Below are 21,771 nucleotides of genomic sequence, written 5' to 3' on the forward strand. Positions count from 1 at the left end.
AGATCCATGGGGACCAACCGCACATTGGTGGTGGGGGGGGATCAGGGGTGGCTGCCTACTGGGAGGGGGGTTTCCAGTTGGGGCCATGAACACATTTGGGAACTGGACTGTGGATGTGCTAAGTGCCACTGAATTGTTTGCTCTGAAACCACTGATTTTATGTTACGTGAATTTTGCTACAATAAAGTCTTCAAAGATCAAATCAAAATGGGGAGTACCCTGCAGAAACGAGGGAACTAGACCGGGGTACAGAGCAGGCAGTGGGCCTAGGTCTGCTGCCTGCACATTTCCAGCTCTTCAACATCCCCACGTTTGTATCTGGCCGTGGGGAGGGACAGGGTCACTGGCGCTTCCTTTTTTTTGCCTTTCAGCATCTTCTCCTCGCCCTCCCTTGTCCGCAGGACCTCAGCACTGGGGATCTGCACCCACTTGTGGACTACGCTCAGCAATATCCTCAGTCTTAGGAAATCGGCAGGCCCTGGACCTGCCGGCAAACATTTGAGCTTTCTCAGGCAGCAGGGCATTCTCCGTCGGGTGTACTAGGAGGCCACGGCGGGCAGATTTCAAGGCGAGCATGGCCGAGATGAAGGTAAAGACCCCGCACCCGTGGGTGCCGCATCCTGCCTCACACCTGGTGCCCACCTGCATGTTGGGCTGTGGGCTGTGACGGGGACGGCAGGGTGGGTGTGAGCAGGTGTGGTGAGGTGGGAACAGGGAGGGGCTATTAGATACCATGATATCAGAGTCCTATCCAACTTGCTCGGAACGCTCAGCTCAGAACTGGACCTGGACACGGTGCCCTTGGATCCCGTGTTGCCAGATCAGTTGTGTCTGGCGGGGTTTGGAGACTCACACTGGTTTCTATTACACTCTGTGCTGCCCCGGGCCGCCTGCCAGGCTAAGCTGCTGAATGCGGCAGGAGGTGGGATGGGGGAACAGAGAGACACGGAGCAGGCCAGCAGCGGGAAGATCCAGACACTCGATCGCCGAACGTGCGTTCATTCCAAAAAGCACACCGCCAATCCTCCCGGCCAGGCGCCGATGAGGCACCAGGGTTGGCGTCTTGGCCCCGGGCCCCAGATGGGCGTGTGCACCTGTGTACTCGACCTCCCACCTGCAAGCATCGCACACCCGATGCGTCTCAAACCACATCCCTAGAGCCAACCTGCCCAACCTGCCGTTTCAGTTTCCCCGTGTGACTTCGGTGGCTCAGACCACAGACACCGGGGACGCCTGAGACCTGTGTCTTTCTCTCACTCCCCACACCCGATCCATCAGCAAACACCCCTGAAACATCTGGAATTCCACTCTATCACCTCCACTGGGACCACCACAGGCCAAGAGAAACCTTCCCACCTTCCCACCCTCACACACCATGTATTCGCCACAAGGCAGCCGGTGTAATGTAAGGGGGAGCTCCACGCCTTTACCGGAAACGCCTCCAGCGGCCCCCACTCGACTCAGCACAAAGGCAAAGCCTCAGAGGGCCCTTCTTGTTCTGCCCCGTCCTCCCCCTTCCTCTTGCTCTGGCGTGCTGGCATCCTCGGGCTCCACCTTGGGTCTTGTTCAGATACCCTCTTCTTGGTAAGGCCTGTCACCCCCTACCTTCCCCTGCTCTCCTCTGCCTCCTGCCTTCCTCCGACCCGGCACACGACTACACACTTCTTGCCCACGGCCTGTCCCCTGTCTGTGCCACAGGAATCCCTGCACCTTCCTCACACCTACAATGGGGCCTGACAGGTGCTGGAAGCCATGAATGCTCATGATGGAGAGGAAAATGGGCTCCCAGCCTCCTGGGGAGGTCTGATGGAGAAACTCATGCCTACCAGGCACAGAGAAGCAACAGGTGCAGAGACACACCCGTCTGTCAGCCAAAGGAAGTGCTCCTGACCTGTCTTCCCCCTTCCAGACCCCGGTTCCCAGACATGTGGCTCCCATATTGGCTGCCCTCCGCCCCCTCCCCCAGCCCCCCTGCAGCCTGGCTTCTGACCCCTCCATGCTGGTCAAGCTGCTATCCCGAGACTCCCCAGCTGCAAAGTGTGACGAAGTGTCTCCATCCTTATGTACGGTGCTCCTCGCCCCATACCAATCACTCCCTTGTTCCTGAGGCTCTGAGTCTGCATCTGGGGGCCCCATCCTCCAGCCCGTGTCTGCTTGCTCCTTCTGCTTCCCTGGCCCGTCTTTGCATTGCTGGCCTTCTCAGTCCATGGCTACGTTCCGGGGGATATTTTATTCACCTCGTGTTTCAACTCCCCCTAATTTATGACGACCCCCCAATCGACGGATCGGACTCTACACCCTCCCTGATTTGAATTCATCAGAGAGACAATGGGAGAAGTCCTGTGTTCTAGATGCAAGGAACACCTTCTGGGAGGCACGAGTCCTGAAAGAGAAGTGGCTTGTGCTACAAACTGAGCAGTCTGGTGTGGACAGGACACACGCATCAGGAGGCTGGACGAGCAACGGGGTTGAGGGTGGAGGTGCCGGGGGAGGGCATGAGGTCAATTACGGGCATCCATCACTTTCACATCTGGGATATGTGGCCACCAGAATGCGTATTTTCAGCCTTCTGTTGCCCATCAGGTCCTCCGAGAGATCCCCATCTGAGGAAAGAAGGGGCTTCTCGGACGGGTCTGGCATAGTTCCCCCCCACCTGTGGCCTCAGGCCCAAGCTGATGGCCTTCAGTGTGCACAGAGCCATCCTCAAGCTCCTGCCCACCCAAGGCTTTGTCCCTGCAAGGCTGAGAAGCTGAAGGTAAGGCGTCTGGACTGTTCTTGAGGACCCAGCCTTGTGGCTCCCCTGGAGGTGGACGGGGAGGCGGGGACCAGTTCTGCTGACAACCGGGCCCTGAGATGCGGTGGCCCTGATGACCCTCAGTGGCCAGCGGGGAAGCTGACCACTGCAGGCCCCAGGGTAGAGCCACCCAGGCCTGAGGCCCCCCCGAGAGCACCCCGCCTTCTTCCCTCCCACGAGTGTTGGTAACCTCTGGCCCTGCTCCCTGGCTCAGGGAACGGGCCTCTCCTGGCCTCCTCCTTTGGAGTCATCTTTAAAATTGCCTCCCAGCTCAGCCTCTGGTTTAGAGCTTCCCCCAGAAAGTGGTGTATTTTATCTTTATGTGTCAGGATTTATATAAAAAGGGGATAGTTCAACTCTAAATGTAATGAGTTGGAAGAACAGCTCTCTGGTGGCTTTCTCTAGTGAACATGGCATCAATAACATTGATTGCTAAAAATAACTAATAACCCTGGGCTGGGGGTGGCCAGGGACCGCTCCAACCCCACCTCTAAAAGGAACGTGAGCGGAGGAACTCATGCCTCTAAGTATAGGCACCTCCGACAGGTAAGTTCCCAGAGGAGCCCAGCTGGAAGCGGGAGGAGAAGCACATGCCCAGGGGATGCCAACAGGTGCCAGGACCTCCTAAGGCCTTGGCCGTGCCCTGGAGGTCAGGCGGGGCAGGCCTTGCTCTCCTCATCCGGAAAGCAGGCGCGTGACTCCTTGTATTGTGCTGGTGTCACGGGTTTCTTGTGGGGGCGCAACGACACGGCCACGTGTGGGTCTCAGCCTGGGTTCTGGCACATGGGAGCTGACCCGCATGTGCTTCTCATGGCCATGCTTATCCTTGACACCGTCAAGGGAGGGGTCCCGAGATCGACACAAATGACCCTCGCTGAGGGCCTTCTGAGGTCAGGCCCAGGGGAAATAGATGATATTTAGGATTAAGGTTTCCCCAAATCAGAGGAGCTATAGTTTTTGACAAGGTGGATGGATGAGCATAGATTATGTGCATCTCATTTAACCTCCAGGGGCTTCTTTTCTTTCTGGGTTTGGTGACAGGTGGAAGGAAAGGCTCTGTCGTATGTGCAAAGTCAATTCTCCCATGCTCTCAGCTCTGCTCACTCTGCCCTTGATGACGTGGGCCATCTTCTCCCAAAAACAGTGTGTTTGGACAGGAATCTATGCTAGGGTGAGGCAGGGTCTTTCGCTGGTGGGTCAGCTCAGACCATGCAGCTTCCTGTGTTTCTGAACGGACTGGCGTGCCTAAGCTCTCCTCATCGTGCTCCCCTACCCCCCACCCCTCCCCGGGGCTGCAGGAGAGGAGACGCAAAGTGTCGGGGACATGTTGAGGACTGGAGGGTGAAGGACCATGATACGATGCCAGCCTGCAGTTAAGGAAAGGGGCTCTTTAGCTGGTCCCAAACGAGTCTAAGTTAATAGAGAAGAAATAATGTGTTTTAAAATTAATAGCATAAATGTCAGCTCTGATGGCTGGGGTAGTAAAGCATATGATCACTGGGGTTCCCTTTGTGAGGTTATTTCCTGTTTTGTGTGTGCCCAGGGCATATGGAAAGAGCCACGACTCTGCAGTGAAACATTTTGGACTCTGGGATAACTTCATCGGTTGAGCTGGGAGTGTGGGAGGTAAGAAAGTTGCTGTGGGGTTGCATCTGGTTAGCTGGCCCACATGGATTTGGAATTAAATATTGGGAGGTGTCTATAGCACTCCGCTTGGACTGTGGGAATGGACTGAGGTGCCCTGCAAAAGCTCTTGGCCAAGGACACTGCTTCTCCTCCGGGCAGGAGGACCGGGGCTGAGGGCACAGCCCAGAACCCTGTATGGTTACTACAGCTTCATGTTGCATCAGTGATGGGCCCTGCAGAGCCACAACGGCTCATAGCCTGTGCAGGGAGGACCAAACGCCGGGCTTTCTCTGAAGGCTCCTTTGATCTCTGTTCTCAGGGACCAGCAGCAGAGTGGGAGAGTCCCTGTACTCACGGATCACAGTGGGAACCTGGCCCTTTCCCCCCGGCCACTCCCAGAGCCTTTCTGGATGGCCCCATGTGGTTCCTCTATGTTCAATAGGAAGAAAGGGGACTGTCTTTGCAGGCTGGCCGAGGGAAACTGGGACAGCATGTGACTTAGGAAGTCTGATGTAAAAACTTTCCCGTGGAGCAAAACCTTGAACCTTGCCGGGCCTCACTCCCAGGACTGGACCACAACTAGCTCCCACAACCTAGTGAGACACTACAACTTAGAACCCCCAAAGTCAGACACTGGAGCCCCAACCCTGATTTTTCGATCCCTCACTCTGAGGTCTGTGTTGGTGACCAATTTTTTTTTGGAATTGCTCTGTATTGTTATGAATCCTCCAATAATTATGCCAAGGTAATAAGGTGTCTGTGTGGGGGAAGCAGTATCTAAGAGCCAGAGGAAGCCATGAGTTCCAAGGACACACCAGAGGACAGGACGTAATGAGCATCTACAGGTGTGAAGATGCTCTTCTTCTTCTCTTAGGAGAGAAGCGGAGGGGGAGATCAGTGTGCACCCTTCACGGAGCCCGAGAGTGTGCAGCCAGAGAGCACTTGTTATGCCACCTCTTGGTCCCCAGACCCACTGCACTGAAGGCAACCATAGGATGCAGAGGCTGTCAGCAGCTCCTGGCATGGGCACAGCACATAGAAAGAAGGTGCTAAAAAAATAGCAATTGAAGGAAAGAATTAAAATGTTAGTCTATAATGATGACATATTTATGCTGACACTGACGCTCTGCACTGTAGGCATGCGCACACACACACACACACACACACACTCACCACACGCTCCCCCTAGAAGTGTTCGATGCTGCAGAGGGTAACGCTGGGCTGCTCTTGCTGGATAATGAGAGAACAGCGGTATGCCAAACGCTTAGAACAGATCCTTTTGCTTTCTTTCCTCTGCTCAGTGCTGCCACCAGAGACCTCTGACTATTGTATTCTGATTCCACCAACGTGAAGCTGCATCTGTGAGGGGGGAGATCACCCGCTCCCTTTATATTAGCAAAGGAAGAAGCAAACAGACTTCGTTTTGGAATCCGGCCTTTCTTTTGGGACTTGGTATAAAAGCCCATCCCTCCCTGAGGCCTTGCTTTGGCTTTGTAGGGTTCTATATCTACTCCTTTCACCCCCACCCCTGCCAAAAGGAGGCCCCTGAAGCCCTTGCTTGCCTGATGACATGGAGATCTCAGAAGCCTCTTCTCTTTTACAAGGGCTGCTGTTATTAAAGCCTTAGGTTTACACTTTGGTTCGCAGTTTTTCAAAGCCACTTAAAGGTATTGTCTCATTTGATCCCTTCCAACAGTCCTAAGCTTGGCGGGGCAAGTTTCATCACCTCCGTTTTATAGGTGAGAACATTGGGAATGTGTGGAGGGCGTGACTTGTCCAAGGTGGCGTGGGAACCACAGGGACTGTCCAAAGTCCTTGTCTGCTGTCCTCACCACGTCAGTCTGACTTTTGTTAACCTGCTGCTTTGGGGGTGGGGGGGGGAGGTGTGACAAACAAGTGGAGGGCTGCCCTGGAGCAACGGTGTGGTCCCAATATGAGCCAGGGGAAGGAGACTAGACACACAGGGAGGGCTTTCAGAGATTCTCCCTCGTTAGGGGTTCAGCACCAGCGCATGTTACAGGGTGGGCAAATGAAGCAGGGTGGAGAAAGAGTACTTGGTTGGCGAGGGGTTGCTTAGACCTTGGAAGCAGTGACACAGTCTCATGCATGGTCACCCTGTCCTGCTGCCAGAACAGGTAAATATTTGCACTGCAGGCTTTGAGGTTCTCCAACCGCGGCCACATGGCTGCCTCATACAGCTGGGGATGCAGGGCACACAGAGCCAAGCTTTCCACTCCCCTGCGATGCATGACTGCTTTTACTTAACGCCAGCTCCACTCTTGAAACCCCTTGGCAGAATCTTGGACCAGAGGACAGTTTATCAGATTAGACTGGGCACACCTATCATCAGATCCTGGCGTCAAGTAGCTGTGTCTACTCCAGCCAATGCCCTCACTTAGAGAAACAGGGAAAGACGGGCTGTGGGAGGTCAGGGGTTCAGCACCACGGACAGTGGCCAGCAGGTGCCTGGGGCTCCTGGCCGCCCTCCAAAGACAAGGGTTCAGCACCACGGACAGTAGTCCGCAGGCACCTCGGGCTCCTGCAGCTTCAGCACCACGGGCAGCGGGCAGCAGGTGCCTCAGGCTCTTGGCCGCCCCCCAAGGTCAGGGGTTCAGCACCACGGACAGCGGGCAGCAGGTGCTTTGGGGGGGCTATTGCCCCCGCCCCGGAGGTCCTGGCTGGCGGCTGGCGACAGGGCCTCAGCTTATCTCTGCCCCGTGCTTAGAAACACATGGCACTCATTTATCACCTGGAGACAGCAGCCAGGGCTTATGTAGGCTCATGCCACTGCTGATCTGCCTTCATCAAATTCGAAACATGATTGCTTGTCACTTGTTTTAATTCATTCCCCACCCCCACCAACCCTCCATTTAAATAACAGCCTCAGTATTCTTCACCAGGAGGAAGAGATTCTCCCCCCGGGGGTGGGTAGGAAGAGACCAGTGTCCAGTTCAAACAGCCTGATCTTCTACCGAGATGATGATGTGCGGAGGGTTTGCGAAGGGCCTAGTTCGTCTTTCTGATGGCGTTTGGTCCGTGTCAGAGGCTCCATGAGAGAGGAGGGCCACCCTGGGGTGTGCTCAGATTTGGGGATCCTCTCAGAGGCTATGGTTTTATCCAGCACCAGCGGCTAGAGCCTGTGAGACTTGCCGTATGCAGATAAATTCTGGCGTGTGCGTGCTCACTAAATCCACCATGCTAGAAAATGCATTTGGAGGCAATCTGCCTGCCCACAGCAGATTTTCCAGGTCCTGGCAATTGGAGCATGTTAAGGACGAGATACAGCTGCCAGGTCTGATTTCTTAAATCAAGATTTGTTTTGTGGGGAGGGCAGGAGGGAAAAAAATTAATGCACAACCTGGAAAGATGTGGGGGGGTGCCTGCCGCCTTGGCCTCCCTGTACGTTTTGGGTGGAAGCCAATTCCTTTCCAGCAAGTGACTTCCAGCTCAGGAGAGGGGGAGGGGCTTCCCATGGGCAGCCTGGCTCCGAGCGAGCGAGGTAAGGTGCTGATCGAAGGAGCAGAAGTTGTTGGTTTATGTTTTGTGTTATTTGTTTTCCCCTGAGTTTCGGCCATGCATTCTTGCCAGTTCACACTCAGTTTCCTGCCCTGTCTCCTCCTTCTAGGCTCCTCACTGCCTAACATGTCTAGTTGCTCCCACGGGGGACCCGTGGGCCAAGCAGCTGCCTGGGCCCGGCTCAGGGAGTGATGGCGCACCCCTGCGCTCTGGCCTGGTAGGATGGACAGTGTGTGAGGATGGCCAGCATGTCTGTCCTGGGAGTGCTGGGGTGGATGGGGTGCAGGGGCATCCCTGGGGGTGTCTGTCTGTCTGTCTGTGGCAGGGCAGTGGGACAGTGTAGCTATCCCAAACAAAAAGTGAGGCTTTACATACTAGATGGACTAGCACCATTCCCAGGGCTGATGGCCAGCTCCATTCTTCCACGTTTCGCTTATAGCTGGTTGGAGGTGGGGGGTCAAGAAGGGGCTGGAAGGCAGAGGCAGACATGAGGCGAATTAGAGAGACTTTTGTTGCGCTTAATATCAATTCATTTCGCGACTGCTGACACAGCCAGATTCCACAGCCCAGAATTTATGGGACTCCCCAGTGCGCAGACGCACAGACTCCAACAGAAAATACAAAAGAACTTTTAAAGAATGACCTGCCATCAGCAAAAAGAAAAAATTTTAATTTTAAACTCTTGTCCCCCCCAAAAGCCACCAATCTCTCCCTCTCTCTCTCTCTCTCTCTCTCTCTCTCTCACACACACACACACACACACACACACACACACACACACACACACCACAATCTGATTTTGACTCTTACTGGTTTAGGGTGCTGAAGCTCATTATGTAATAATCACATCATTTGCCAGAGTCAAGCCGTGTTTCATTACTTTATGGGCTGACTTGAGGTTGGGTACGTAAAAATGGTTAGTACAGTGAGAACGCCGGGAGGGGGCATACAGGGGAGCAAGGACACAGTCCCCGACCTGCAGGACAGTGGTCCTCCCTCTGTCCCCTCCCTAGGGACCTGGGCTCCTGGGACAGCCCCAGACTGCAGGGTGCTCTTCTGCCATAGTCAACTCGCTCTGGCCCTCTGTCTCCCTCCTCCTTTCTTCCTCTCCTCCTCCTCCTCTCTCTCCATCCTCCCTTCCTCCTGTCCCTCCTCTTCCTCTCCCTCCTCCTCTGCCTCCTCTCCTCCTCCTCTCCCTCCTTTCTTCCTCCCTTCCACCCTCTCTTCCTCCTGTCGCTCCTCCTCTCCTCCTTTCTCCCTCTCCTCCTCTCCTTCTGTCCTTCCCTCATGTACCTCCTCTTCCTCCTCTCTTCCTCCCATCCTCTCCTCCTCCTGTCCCTCCTCCTCTCCCTCTCCTTCCTGTCTCCCTCTTTTCCTTCTGTCCTTCCCTCCTCATGTCCCTCCTCTTCCTCTCCCTCCTCCTCTCCCCCTTCCTCCCTCCTCCTTCTTCTCTTCCTACTCCATCTCCTCCTTCCCCTTTCCCTCCTCCTCCTTCTCCCTGTTCCTCCCCTCCTCTCCCTGCTCTCCTTCCTCCTCCTTATCCTCCTCCCCACACTCCCCCCACCTTCCCCTCTTCCTCCTCTCCTTTCTCTCCCTCCTCCTCCTCCCCTTCCCCACCAGCCGTGGTTCTTTCCTGATCTTGGCTAGTGTCTCTCTCTCTCTGTTCATTTCCTTAAAGTGCCCTCCAAGGCCCACTGCCTTCCTCATCTGGTGCTCTGCACGGGTTCCCTCTTCTCTGCTGAGTAGCCATGCTTGGATCCAAGGCTTCCTGCGCTGGAGGGCTGGGATCCCAGCACAGATGAGTGATGATGGCTCCCAGCAGACCTCTGACACCCTCTCAGAGACTCAGTGGTTGCACTTTCCAAAGCCCCTGTGGGATCCAGCCCCTCACTGCCAGCTTGTTGTGGTCCGGGTGCCCTTCACCCGCCGTGGTATTGGTGAGACCCTTCCCAATCACATCCAGCAACTCTGGGGGTCTTTGGGAGCATGCTGGGCCCTGGCCTCTGTGAGAAACGCAGGTAACTAGGACAGACACGTGGAGAACCGGAAAAAGTGCCAGCCATAGAGGACGGTGGCCACAGTACACGCGGGATGTCCTTCTCAGGATATGGGGGTCAGGCCTGAGTCATGTTTTCTTTACGGCAGGCGTGACCAGCCACACTGACCAGAGCATGGATTCTAGCCTGGGAATCAGGGACCATAGAAGTGGACAGGGTACTTCCTCACCCACCCCAAATGCTCTTTAGAAATTGTTCTGGACAGTTGACTAGAAAAGCCCATTTGTTCTACTATTATCTGAATGGCCAAATCAGAAAACCAAAACAAAACAAGCATACAAATTATCAAACAAAGCATGTGTCCAGGAAGACATAATAGGTATTAGCGCCCCATGCCTGAAGCTTCTCCCGGTGGAGAGCTCACCACCCGGCAGATACGAAATGCATCTGGGTTAGGTCACTTGACTCAGCAGCGTTACAGCAAACCAACACCGGGAGAAGGATGTGGGCAGGCGTGTACTAAGGCAGCCTGGGAACGCTGGAAATGTCCTCTAGGAGCAGGAAAAGATCCCGGGATTAGCTACCCTGGTGGTGCCCACTGCGCGATGCCCTGCGGCAAAGGAGCCATGTCTGCTCTTCACTAGTGGTTTACTGGCTGCCAGAGCTGTGCTGGGCGTGCGAAGGTGTGGGTGCAGGACAAAGGAGGGTTTGGACTAATCTCTGCGTCTAGCCGCTCAGCCCCGCTGGAGGAGGCAGGCTGGGCAGCTCTGTGGCTGGTGAGCCCAGGGCAAAAACGATGCCTGAAAAGCAGGGAGGTGGGAGGGAGAGTGCCAGGGCGGCTTCACGGAGGTGATGCTCTGGTTGAACATTGTAGGTCAAAGGGCTTTCGAGGGAGACAAGGGCTCTATGAACAAGGGAAGAGTGTGGGCTCCGCACAGAGGACAAGCCAATGCTTCCCTTGACAGCAGCCTGGAGAAGGTTCTGTTGTCACTAGCTGTGGCCTTTACGGAAGCTGGCACATGCTGGGCGGCACAGGACGTGTACGGACCCCCCTCTTCATGTCTCCGCTCCGCACTTACACACCCTGAGTGTGGGTTGTGGGGGGATGGGCGGCGGGACAGGGGTGAAGTGGAAGAGGGTGGAGGTCCTCCATGGGGGCTGCAACACAGCCCCACCTGAGGCCATACAGTATTGACCTTGATGGCAGTGAGAGGGGTAAACAGCCTGTCCCGGTGGCGTGGATCGATCAGGGGCGGGGTGGCGGATTCGGAGCACCAGCATCCTGCTGACTGCACGGCTCAGAGGCAGGAGGACACATGTCTGTAACTGGAGAGGCTTGTTTGGATTGAGCATTGGTGAAATACTCCCCCGGCAGTGGGTGCGGCTGGATGCGGGGAGACAGGGTGGGCTTGGGACACGAGCTCGTGAATCAAAGTCCGTGCGAGGGACCGAGGACACAGCAGGCCGTGGGGGGCACCATCCCTCATGCAAGTCCAGGGGGCGGGGCCCAGCCTGGCCAGGCACCGCGCTGAACCACAGCCGGCCCTGTCACGGGCTGAGCTGTGTCCCCCAGATGTACATGTGGGACCCCTGACCCCCGGCACTGTGGGGTGTGCCTGTGTTTGGGATGGGTCTTTAAAGAGGTGATTCAAGCTAAGGTGAGGTGATTACCAGGGGGGCGGGGGGGACACTCATCCAACGTGACTGCCGTCCTTATAAGAGATCAGGACACGGACACACACAGAGGAGCGACCACCTGAGGACCCAGGGAGGAGATGGCCATCCGTGAGCCCAGGAGAGAGGCCTCCGGAGGAACCACCCCTGCGGCCGCCTTGATCTTGGTTGTCCAGCCTCTAGGACAGGGAGGAGACGCGCTTCTGTAGCTTCAGCCACCCAGGCGGGTGCTCAGTTTCAGTGGGTGCTCAGTTTCGGCGGGTGCTCGGTTTCGGCGGCCCCAGCTCAGCGTTGTTCTGGGAGCACCAGGAGTCCGGTAGAGACAAGTCTGGTAGAAAAATGGGGGACCTCATTGCAGAGCAGGAGAGCCGATCCTGCCAAACCGCAGCTCTCATTTCTAACGGAAGTATCTTTCATTTCCTCAAAGGGAAATAAAAACTTTCACGCCTTGGGGGAAAATCCTGGGGGAGTGGGGAGTCCACACGTGGGTAAAATGAGCCTAAAACATGAATGACAGAAGGATCTGCCAGACAGAGGCTCCCGGGGGGTCCGTGACCATGCACTGTTGCGGCGCCCGCAGGGTCCGTGACTGTTTGCTCCTGGGCACCTGCGGTGTCAGCTACCGTGTGCTCCTGGGGCACCCGTGGGGTCTGTGACCGTTTGCTCCTGGGCGCCTGCAGGGTCAGTGACCGTGCACTCTTGGGCACCTGCGGGGTCGGTGACCATGCGCTCCTGGGCACCTGCGGGGTCAGTGACCGTGCGCTCCTGGGGCACCTGTGGGATCTGTGACCCAGCCTCTCCACCAGAACTGACGGGGGAAGCGATTTGGAGGAAGGCTACCTTGCTGTCACGGGCCACGGTCGCGGCTCCGCCTGCTGTGATCGGCTCCCCCGAGTCTCTAGTCTCCAGGCCAGCGTCCTGCGCTCGGAAGGCCACACCAGAAAGCCGCCCGTGACTCAGTGCCAGAGAGCTTGGTGGTTAAAGCAGGACCAGTCTGCTTTTCATTTCCAGAAGAAAAGGCCTGACATTTCAGCGATTCCTCCCCAGGAAGTTCTGGTTTGTGGGCGCACAGCACTTACAGACAGACCCCCCACGGGGGCTCAGGGCTGTCAGGAGGAAGCATGGCCCCCGCCATGGCCTCGGGTCGGCCCCTTCCTCGTCCGCCCAGGGGCAGGCTGAACTCCGGCCCCAGCGAGCCAGCGGTTCTGGCTACACGCCACCTCCTTCAGACAGGAGCCCATGGGAGCCCCGACAGACGCCCTGGGGTTGCCACCGCCTGGGTCCCATGGGTCATTCTGGACCCCTGCTTCTCAGGGTCGTCTGCCAGGACGCGGAACTGGCTGGGTGAGTGGCTAAACAGAACGCAGTCTCCCAGGCGACACGGCCCCACGAGCCTCATCCAAAGTCAGGAGAAGAACACCTTCCACGGGCGTGTTTACCTTCCAGACTGATGCGCCCCGAAAGACTGCCGCAGAGGGGCTCCCTGATGAGGCTGTAGTGCTGCCGTCTCAAGACCCGTCTCCCGCAGGCGTGAGCGTGTACATGCGTGTGCTAAGTGGAGAACGGGAGAACCTCACGGGAAAACAGGTTTCCGAATCCGTTTCGTTGCTATCGTGTCACGATTAGAGGAAGCACACACCGAGCGGCATGGTTCACGGCAGCCGAGAGGCGGGAGCTGCCCAATGTGTGGACGGGCGCCCGGCGACCACGGTGGGACCCATCCGCAGATGGAGTGCCACTTGGCCTTGAACACGACAGAGCTCCTGACTCCCGCCGCAGCATGGACAAGGCCGCAGGACGTGGCGTCGAGTGCAGTCAGCCAGACATAGAAGGGCGAGCACCACAGGGCTGGTTCCATGCAGGTGACGCTGCTGGGGTCTCAATGCAGAGACAGATGGTGGGCACCGGGGGCCGGGGGAGCGGACGGCGGGGTCAGTGACGAATGGGAACAGAGTTTCAGTTTTACGAGATGAAGAGAGTTCTGGAGGTGGGCGGTGGTGCTGGTGGCGCGGTAGCATGAGGGCACCGGTGCCCCCCGCCTGTGCACCGACACTTGGTGAAGATGCTAAGTTTTGTTCTGTCGATTTTACCACAATTAAACATAAAGGTTTAACTGCTGGTCTGAGGGTAGTGGGTTATCAGAACTTATTAACATTAGTGTCACTAACATCGGCATACAACCCCCCACCCCTGTCCCCCCCCTGCTAAATTTGACTGGCTTTAAAAAAATCAAATAGGGGATCCCTGGGTGGCTCAGCAGTTTAGCACCTGCCTTTGGCCCAAGGTGTGATCCTGGAGACCTGGGATCGAGTCCTATGTCGGGCTCCTGGCATGGAGCCCGCTACTCCCTCTGCCTGTGTCTCTGCCTCTCTCTCTCTATGTCTATCATGAATAAATAAATAAAAATTTTTAAAAATCAAATAAAAGACGCATACATCCCACGGAGCTCTCATGGTGCACCAGGCACAGGCCCAGCTCCCTGGCGTACAATTAGCACTTCCTCCATCCTGCTGACGGCCCTTCGCCGAGAATGCTATTATCCCACTTTACAGACGCAAGGCATAAAGGGTAAGTCATAGCTAGAGATCACTGGCTGATAAGAGACAGAGCCAGGCTTCAAACTGGGTGCTCCTGGTTCCCGCAGGTACCCCGTGAATACGTGCTGAGAGAAGGATCAGATCCCAGACTCGACACTGTTGAACTCGCTCTGCTTCCTCAAGCGCCTGTTTTTAGGGGACGATGGTAAGGTAGGGCGCCTTTTAAAACAAAGTAACTAAACATTAATAAAAATACACCGGAGCCAAGGGGTCTTACTCAGGGGTGATGAGAACGAGGAACTAGACAGAGGAGGTGGTCATTCCAAAGGCTACTGGATTATTCACTCTATAATTTTATGTTATTTGGATTTCAACTCAAATCATTCTAAAAATATATATATTATGTACATATTTATGTATACGATTGACTATGATTACAAATGTGATCCAAGTATTCTTTTTTTTAAAGAAAAGATTATTCATTTATATATTTATTAGAGAGAGAGAGAGGGAGAGGGAGAGACACAGGGATAGGGTGAGCACAGACAGGGAGGAGGGGCAGAGGGAGAGGGAGAAGCGGACTCCCCGCTGCTGACACGGGGCTCGATCCCAGGACCCTGAGATCATGACCTAAGCTGAAGGCAGACGCTTCACCGACTGAGCTCCCAGGCACCCCTAATCCAAGTGTTCTGAAACTGAATACAAAAATACTGGTAATGTGTCTGCGGATTGTTGGGTATCCTGCTGTGTGAACACACACGAACGCTTGGCCTGTGGGTACCGTTCTCCTGGCCAGGCCCTCGCTCTTCTCTGGGTGGAGACGCCCTGTCGGGGCAAAGATGCTCTGAGGAGAGTGTCCGGCCCTGCTCCCCAGATGGTGACACCGCGTGTGCTGCCCCAGCGCGGAGCCCGTGGGCGCAAACTTGCAATCTGGGATTTGGGGTTTTCAGATCTGGTTTTACTCCAAGTCCTCTAAGTCTCTACGCTTCTCAGATTTATCCGTCTCATTAAGTAATAAGTTGCATGGCCTGGGGTCACGGCCCCACCCCTCATCTCATCGACATCAACTTCCCTTTACCCTTTAAAGAGAACTGATAGTTTATCCCCCAGTCATGGCTGCTGGGAGTAGACCACCTGATAAATCGATGTGATTAATGATGAATTAAATTATCATCGCCTCTCCACTGACCAGGGGAAAAAGCTTCCCAATGTGGTGTGCGTATGCATGTGTGCTTGCACGTGCGTGTGCTGTGTGTGTGTGAGCATGCATGGGTGTGGGTGTGCGTGTGCTGATGTGTGCTCACATGTACGTGCTGACCCGGGAATGAAGGAAGGGAAGGCAGCATGAAGGCAGCTGTGCCACCCTCCGTGCAACTAGCTGTGACCTGGGATCTTCTACATGGGAGCCCGTCTGAATGCCCCTGAGGAGCCCACGTATCAGAGAAGCTCTTTGGAGGGTATGTTTACAGACTCCTTTGTGATGTGAATAATCATCTCCTAATTCCTATTTGGGAAATTAATCTTCTGGTTTCCTGAAGTGTGGCAGAGAGTTCTGGAAACAGGGGCAGAGGCTAACGCCCTCCTGGTCCTTGAAAGCACACCTGAGGGCTTGGGTAAGTAAATTAGGATACCTCTACGCAGTGAAGTGAAACGAGGTGAAAATCCACCTCAATGCATGCTCCTGAAGGTGCCTTGAAGCAACAATGACAACAAAACCTTACAGGGGCATCTGGGTGGCTCAGTGGTTGCACGTCTGCCTTTGGCTCAGGGCGTGATCCCCGGGGTCCTGGGATCGAGTCCTGCACCAGGCTCCCCGCGGCCTCATTGGCAGTGGAGGGGTCCCACAGGGCTGCCTGAGGCTCAGGCACAGGAAGAGGTGTGCACACCCCGCGGAGCTACAGGCCTCTTGACAGAGAGAGGGGAAGCACCCCCTCCCCACCTGGCTCCTGCACACAGGCCAGCAGGCCCCAGAGCACGAGGAGCCCTGCTCTGGTGCCCATCACTGGGTGGCCGAGGTTTGCTCCTGTCTTTCATTCATTATTCTTTCTTTTCACCTGACCCCAATTCCCCCAAAACAGAAACAGATAAGAAGCCCTAAAAATATCCCCCGAACGACCAGAAGAGCCAGAGACGCAGAGCTGTCACGACAGGGTTTGCTCTCAGTTCTGAGAAGTACGTTCCCCGTGCCTCCCCACCCTAACGAAGGCACAGTCCTGGCCCCTTGTCTGACCGCCCTGGACAGACCGTGATGAAAGCGGGCACAGGTGCCACCCCTCCAGCCTGCCCTGAACTGAGCAGAGGGACGAAGTGCTTGGAAAAGCTGCCCCGCCAGCTTTCTGCCTCTTCCCTGGCCCGCCTTCCTCCCACTCAGCCCGTGTGGGCCAGGGAGGCAGCAGGGCGGGCATGCAGCTCTGAGCTAAATAAACTCCTGAAGGGACTGTAATTCCACAGAGTAGCCCTTGCACCTGTTCAGCCTGAATCCCCTCTCTGCTCCCGGAAAACAGCCGCCCTGCGAGGGGGACACACGACCAGGCAGGTATGAGCCCAGCGGGCCATCGAGGCGGCCTGCTGTAGACACCAGCGCCCGGCCCGGGAAGCAGCAGGAGGCCGCCCAGGCTCTGCCCTTGTCAGCTGTCCCACTGGAGCAGCTAGGGACAGTCGCATTGCGTAAAACCAGCAACATCTACGGTCTGACTTCATTTCCACTGGGTGAAACCCAGAGGGAATTTACCCAACAGGGGCTGGAAGCTCCGCAGAGAACTTTCTGACAGCAGGCCTGCAGACAGCGGCTGCGGCGGCCGTGTCCCCAGGCGGGAGCCTCAGCTCTTTGGGGTGGCGGTGACCCACTGAAGGAGCACAGATCCTAGGAGCATGCCCACACAGCACCAGGCTGGGAACAAATGGGATGGGGAAAGAAGCATGCCCTGGCCCGAGGGCACTCTGGAGTGTCAGCTGATGATGTGCCAGCTGGGGGTGTGGGACAGCCTACACGTCTATCTCGAACGCCAGCCATTGCCTTGTGCAGTGGACACTGTGGAATTGGGTTGTGAGCAGACCTGGGCACCCCTGTCTTCAGGGAGCTTCCCTGTCCCCTTCCTGCTCTGTTCCTGGGACGCCACTCTGAACAGGTGATTCTAACTCAGGCCAAGCTCTTCTTGCTACAGACTCCTGGAGCGGGGGACAAGGTGAGGAGAGATGGGTCCTGCTCGGTGACCATCCCAACGGCCATGTCCCCCCTCCTCTTCCATCCTGCAGGTGCACCAGGGCACCAGCAGAAACCGATGGGGAAGCCATGCAGGTGGGAAGGGGGAGGCAGGAGAGGGCTCCCTGTCTCCTCCAGCCACCCAAACCCCTCCTCTGCCCCACCCGGATGGCAGCCTTTCCCACCCCCGTGCCTCCACCATCCCAGCTCCCTGGAAGCCTGGAGCCCTTCTCTGACATTGGTCCCCAGACCTGCTGGCCAGGCATCGGGCCTCTGGGTGGAGGAGGATGGGGACTGGCTGGGGAGGAGGGAGCCCTGTGCCCCGTCGGCTGCCACTCTTGGAGAGTCTGAGAGAGAGTTTGGCCCCAGGCCCTCTTACAGGACTTTTCTTTTATATTTATTAACCCACTTTCTCTCTTGGCATTTGGAGCCATGAGGAAGCCTCAGCCAAGGCTATTAATAGGCGGAGGCCATCCCCAGGGAGGAGAAGGAGCGCATACCTACGGCACAGGTGCCAAGCATAATAAAGGTTTCAGAGTCTGTCTAAATATAGGCTGCAGCCACGGTGGGGAGCAGAGGGCGGGCCTTGGGGAGCCGGGCACAGTCTGCCCTGGTGCCTCCTATCACTGCTGCTTGGGCAGGGCCCGCGACCCGTGCCAGAGCTGGGCCCTGCTGGGAAAAGACCTGGCTGTCACGTGGTGCCTCCGCTCCAGGTCAGACCTGGTGGGAGACGCCAAGGAAGGGATTTGCAGAATGGCATGCAATATGAATGACTCCTGTAAACAGAGTTTAATAAAAAGGCAGTGAGGGAATTTATGGGCAGCCCAAGGATGATTAAAATTATTTATCTACTTACCTCCCTTGCTGGCTGATCAGTCTATTAATTATCTATTATACACTCGCTGATTTGCATTTTAGTGGATGGGCCTGAGCAACAGCAGGTGAAAAACACGGAAGGGTTGAGGAGCCATGTAGTGGGGGCAGGGGAGGAGGGGACCCTGCTCTTTACCAACCACGGGTCCCCCAGCTGACGCCGCATCGCCACATTGCCCAGGTGCCACCCTGCCGCCCCCGGCCCCCGGACGCCGCAACCCCCCAACCCCCCCCGAAGGCCTGATCCGTGAACCGGCTCCAGGTGGAGCAGAAAGTGCGACTGGAAGGGGTACCCACCTGTTTGCCAACGGACAGCTCCCGGAACGGGTTCCCGGCCGGAGGGGCCTGTGGACCAGCTCGGGGGAAATGCTGGCAGGATCTTCCTCTGGCCGTTCTGACTTAACGCTGCATTTGGAAAAGAAAACACGAGAACAAAACCATTTTCAATCTCTGAATATCTGAAATGCATCAGACGCACGCTCTCCCGCGCTCTTGATTAAAAATACCACAGGACACAGTATCATGGGAACGGCATCTTTTGAACGCTGCAGCTGAGGACTCGTCGGGCTGGGAGGAGTTCTAACAAAGCATCCCTGCTCACACCTCGAGGCTCCCAGCCGCTCGCTGCTGTCCCGTGGTGAGACGCACACTATCAGACCGGGCCCTGGGACCCGAGGGGAGGGGGCCTGTAGCCCATGGGGTCCGGCTGGCAACGAGCAGAGCGACAGTGGGACGGCCCGTGTCGCCGGTTCCCAGCGCGGGCCCCAGCGCTCCTCTGTGGGCAGCAGAGCCTTGTTGGGGGCAAGTCATCAGCAGCACCCCCATCACCAGGCTGGGCTCCCCAGCACTGGGCCAGACTCCCGGGGTGTGCGGCTGACCAGGACCTGCTGTGGGTACGGACCTGCAGTTTATCTAGACGTTTAACCTCGCTCATCAAAACCTGCTGGCTCACCACGACCAGCCAATTCCTTAAAACAAACCTCTTTTCTTTACCGATCCATCCATCCTTCCAGCCGTCATCCATCCAGTCTCTATCATACAGGTAGATATAGGCAGACTGGCAGATTGGTAGCTAGCTCCTAGTGGTTCTGTTTTTCTGGAGAACCGTGGCTGATTCAGCACCTCTGTGGCCTCTCCAGCTTGTACCTCTGCAGGAGCTCAGCCCTTCTATGGCTCGGAAGGGACAGAGGAGGCAGTGAAGGGCCAGCCATCTCTGGGGTGCAAGGATTGCAGGGTCACAAGCCCAGGGACACGCTGGCCCCGACTCCCAGCCTAGAGCCAGCCTCCTCGTGAGCCTCACAACCCACCCCGGTGGCCAGAGCGGTGGTCCCTGACATTTGCAGGACAGTTGTCCCCACACGCCGTCCTCTGTGCCCGGCCCAGCGCCCACCCACAGCCGGCTTCTCAGTCCCGATGATGTATCAATAACTGCAAAGCAAAATGCCACAGTTAGCAGCGCTACTGTACTGTGACTGATGGTTTTCAGAATCGATTCGCAGGGTTTTGTGTGTGCAGGGAGGTGGGGCCACGTCCCCGAAGCTAGAGCAGGCCCCAGGAATGAGGCACACCAGGAAAAGTCCCAGAGACAAAGAAGGAGTACGGGAAAGCCATGCAGGGGAGATGGGAATGGGGTGGATTTTTAGGAAGGGGGACCAGTGTCACAGAGAACAGGCGGGGTGAGCACCATCCCGAGTCCAGGCTGGGCGGTGACGACACCAAAGGGCTTGGCCTGAGGACCTCTGACGGGGACAGGGCGTGGCGGGCAAGGACAGATGGCAGCCTTCCTGGGAGGGGAACATGACGCCCGTCCCAAGGTACTTGCCGGGCTCAGGCCAGGAAACCCTCCTGCTCAAGAACTCGAGATTTTATTGGCTTCATAAAACCAAGCTGTTGCCACTGCCTGGTCCTCCTCAGGCGAGAGTAGGAGCACATGCGAGGGGCAGTCCTGCCCCACCCAGGGAGGAGGGTGGCAGGACAGACAGGACGGGGCCTTAGGACAATAAAGGCTCCCAGAACCTTCTTCTGGCTGTACCTGGTGGCCTTTCCAGTGACCCTGGAGGTCAACAAGTGCTCGCTGGTGCACCTTGCACCTGAACCCGGGGAATCTGGCCCAGGACGGCTCGTGACTGCCATCCTGTCCTCGCCCTTGCTATGCTGAGTCTCTGGGTGACTCAGTTTCCCTGTCTGCAACATGAGTTCTTGCACAGCCCAGGAAACCATCCAGAACCCACTGCAGCAGAGTCACTAGGCAGCAGTGTGGGTGGTCCCACCCCAGGCGCTGGTTCAGCAAAGTGCCAGAGAGGGAACAGGAGCCTAGGTCTTGAGCCCAGCAGATGCCCCCAGACCAGGAGGTGCCCCTGCACATTCTCCCCGTCCAGAAGCTACCCCGTGGCCACGAGTGAGTATCTCCAGCCTCTGAGCAGAGGCAGCTGTTTCTCCTCTGGGCCCTCTATCCCCCTCTCCTAGGACGGTGTCCCTCCATTGCTTCTGAGGACCCTGGTCCTGCCAGGCCAGGCTGAGAGTCAGGCAGCCAGAGGGCCTCAGAGGGCAGCAAGGGGTCACACCTGAAACACGCTTGCTCGGCCTCTCACCAGGGAGGTTGCAGGCCAGGATTGCTTGTCAAGTGGGGTTCACAGAAAGGGGACCCAACAGGGAAGCCCAAATGCTGGCAAATGGTTCCTTACGCACCCCTCCCCTCCCTTCTGTCCCTTCTCTCTTCATCTCTTTTTCACAAGTACACTGGTTTCACTTCTTGCCAAGGTACAGCCTGCTTCCCAAGTGGGAGAGTCCAGCCTGCACATGGAGGAACCAAGGATTCAGACGTGGCCAGTTGCCATCTTTCCATGCCCACAGGGAGGCACGCGGGCCAAGTGGTGATCTCTGCGCCCGTGAGGATGCGTCACAGAGCCGGGGCCAGGATCCAGAACTTTCTGAGACCCAGCCACTCATGGCCAGGTGCACCCACGTCCCCCAGGTACAAGGAGACACGTCCCAGGCAGGGGCATCCTCTGCAGTAGCGATGCTTTGCCAACAACAACCAAGGAGCCACCTAGGAAAGGGTGGATGAAGACAAAGTAGCCGATCCCTAAGGGAGGTTCCCACGCGGCAGAGAGAGACAACGGGTCGGAAACACACGCCAGCAGGAAGGAGCCACAATGCTCGATGCTGAACGAATGAAGCCGTTCCCAGGAAGAGGTCACATATGTGAGCTCTAAGATGCTCTGTTCGTTACTCACAGTCATGTGTGTATAAATGTGTTTTTGAGGGACCAGAGTAGTGGACGCTGAATCCACGTCTGGCTGTGTGTGTCGGGGGGCAGGGACGAGGCTGGGAGAGGTCAGAGGGGACCTGACCTGCCTGCCCACCTCCTTTCATTTTGAAAATAATGCGGTATAACTACATGTTAACCATTGCTAACTACAGGTGGAGGAACATAGAAATTTTTTTTATTTTTTTTATTTTTATTTTATTTTATTTTTTAATTTATTTATTTATGATAGTCACAGAGAGAGAGAGAGGCAGAGACACAGGCAGAGGGAGAAGCAGGCTCCA

The 21,771-nt window shown here is 56.3% G+C and overlaps 1 protein-coding gene across 9 annotated transcripts in view; it reads right to left on the reverse strand.

Annotated features, from left to right (window-relative positions):
* Window positions 1-21,771, reverse strand: part of RBFOX3 (RNA binding fox-1 homolog 3) — a 447,258-nt gene that overhangs the window by 161,212 nt on the left and 264,275 nt on the right. For all 9 annotated transcript variants that reach the window (XM_077854496.1, XM_077854493.1, XM_077854492.1 and 6 more), the window contains one exon: window positions 18,517-18,624. The gene's annotated coding sequence lies outside the window, so the exon portion shown is untranslated. The remainder of the gene's footprint in view (window positions 1-18,516; window positions 18,625-21,771) is intronic.

Source organism: Canis aureus, chromosome 16 (assembly GCF_053574225.1).
Source record: "Canis aureus isolate CA01 chromosome 16, VMU_Caureus_v.1.0, whole genome shotgun sequence".
Lineage (NCBI taxonomy): Eukaryota > Metazoa > Chordata > Mammalia > Carnivora > Canidae > Canis > Canis aureus.